Genomic DNA, 2,744 nt, shown 5'->3' with positions numbered 1-2,744 from the left:
ACTCTCAGAATATGGACATGTTGGCCTCATCTGCCATTTAGCTAGTACTCTCTATATGGACATATTGGATTACTCTGCCATGTAGCTAGCTCTCAGTATATGGACACCTTGGAGTCATCTGACATGTAGCTAGAAATCTGTATATGGAAATGTTTCACTGCTCTGCCATGTAGCAAGTTCTCAGTATATGAACATTTTGGACTCATCTGCTATGTAGCTAGCTCTCTGTGCATGGATATGTTGGACTGATCAGCCATGTTGCCAGATATTTTTGTATGAACATCTTGGGCTAATTTGCCTTGTAGCTAGTCCTCTTTATATACGCATGTTGGAATCATCTGCCATGTAACAAACTCTCAGTATATTGATATGTTGGACCCATCTGCCATGTAGCTAGTACTCTGTATTTGGACACGTTGGACTACTCTGCCATGTAGCTAGCTCGTTGTATAGGGACACGTTGGGTTCATCTGCCATGTAGCTAGTACTCTGTATATAGACATGTTGCACTACTCTACCATGTAGCTAGCTCTCTGTATATGGACATTTGGGATTCGTATGAAATGTAGACAGCTCTCTGTGCATGGATATGTTGGACTGATCTGCCATATAGGTAGCTCTCTGTGTATGAACATATCGAATTTGTCTGCAACATACCTAGTTATCTGTATATTGACATGTTGGACTCATGAGCCATGTAGCTAACTCTCAGTATATGGACATATTGGCTTCATCTGCCTTGTAACTAGTCCTCTATATATGCACATGTTGGACTTATCTGCCATGTAGCTAACTCTCAGTTTGTGGATATGTTGGAGCCATTTGCCATTTAGTTAGTACTCTTTATATGGACATGTTGGACTACTCTGCCATGTAGCTAACTAATTGTATATGGACACATTAGAATCATCTATCATATAGCTAGACCTCTGTATATGGAAATGAGACACTATTTGTCATGTAGCTAGCTCTCTGTGTAGGGAAATTTTTTACCCGTCTGCCATGTAACTAGCATTCTGTCTATGGATATGTTAGACTGTTCTGCCATGTATCTTGCTCTGTGTATATGAACATATTGCACTTGCTGTCATGTAGCTAGCTCTCTGTATATTGAAATGTTGTACTCATCAGTCATGTAGCCAGCTCTCTGTGTATGAACACAGTATATACCTTCATATATAGAGAGACAGCTACATGGCAGATCAGCCAAACATATCCCTACATAGAGATCTAGCTACATGGCTGATGATTCCAAAATGTCCATATACAGAGAGCTAGCTACATGGCAGAACAGTGCAACATTTCCATATACAGAGTTCTAGGTACAAGGCAGATGAGTCCCGCTTGTCCATGTATAGAGAGCTAGCTACATGGCAGAGTAGTGCAACATTTCCATATACAAAGTTTTAACTACATAGCAGATGAGTCCAACGTGTCCATATACAGAGAGCTAACTACATGACAGAGTAGTCCAACATGTCCATATAAAGAGTACTAGCTACATGGCAGATGAGTCCAACATGTGTATATATAGAGGATGAGCTACAAGGCAGGTGAGTCCAACATTCTCATACACAGGGAGCAAGCTACATGGCTGAAGAGTACAAAATGTCCATATACTGAGAGCTACCTACATGACAGACAAGTCCAATATGTTCCTATACAGAGAGCTATCTACATGACAGATCAGTTTAACATATCCATGCACAGAGAGAGCTAGCTACATGGCAGACGAGTCCAAAATATCTATATACAGAGAGCAAACTACATGGAAGAGCAGTGCAACATTTCCATATACAGAGTTCTAGCTATATGGCAGGTGAGTCCAACGTGTCCATATACTGAGAGCTAGCTACATAGCAGAGTAGTCAAGCATGTCCATATATAGAGTTCTAGCTACATGCCCAATGTGTCCAACATGTCCATATACTGAGAGTTAGCTACATGCCAGATCAGTCCTACATATATATATTCTGAGTGTTAGCTACAAGGCAGATGAGTCCAACATGTTCGTGCACAGAGAGCTGGCTACATGGCAGATGAGTCCAACATGTTCATAAATTTAGTGTTAGCTACATGGCAGATGAGTCCAACATATTTATATTTAGAGGATTAGCTACATGGCAGACAAGTCCAATATCTTCATATACAGAGAGCTACCTATATGGCAGATCAGTCCAACATATCCATGTACAGAGAGCTAGCTACATGGCAGACGAGTCCAAAATGCCCATACTCAGAGAGATAGCTACATGGCAGTGTTGTACAACATTTCCATATACAGAGTTCTAGCTACATGGCAAATGAGTCCAATGTGTCTCCATGGCAGAGTAGTACAACATGTCCATATACAGAGTACTAGATAAATGGCAGAGTAGTGCAACATTTCCATATACAGAGTTCTAGCTACATGGCAGATGAATCAAACGTGCCCATATACTGAGAGGTAGCTACATGGCAGAGTACTCCAATATGTCCATGTAAAGAGTACTAGCTACATATCAGATGAGTCCAACTTCTTCATATATTGAGTGTTATATACATGGAAGAGGATTCCAACATGTTTATATTTAGTGGTCTAGCTACATGGCAGATGAGTACAACATGTTCATAAACAGACAGTTGGCTCCATGGGTGACGAGTCCAACATGTCCATATATTGAGAGATAGCTACATGTCAGAGAAATCCAGCATGTTCATATACAGAGAGCTACCTACATGTCATTTCACTCCATCATTTCCAT

This window comes from Chrysochloris asiatica, unplaced genomic scaffold (genome assembly GCF_000296735.1).
Source record: "Chrysochloris asiatica unplaced genomic scaffold, ChrAsi1.0 scaffold00400, whole genome shotgun sequence".
NCBI classification, from domain to species: domain Eukaryota; kingdom Metazoa; phylum Chordata; class Mammalia; order Afrosoricida; family Chrysochloridae; genus Chrysochloris; species Chrysochloris asiatica.
This window is presented reverse-complemented; position numbering follows the sequence as displayed.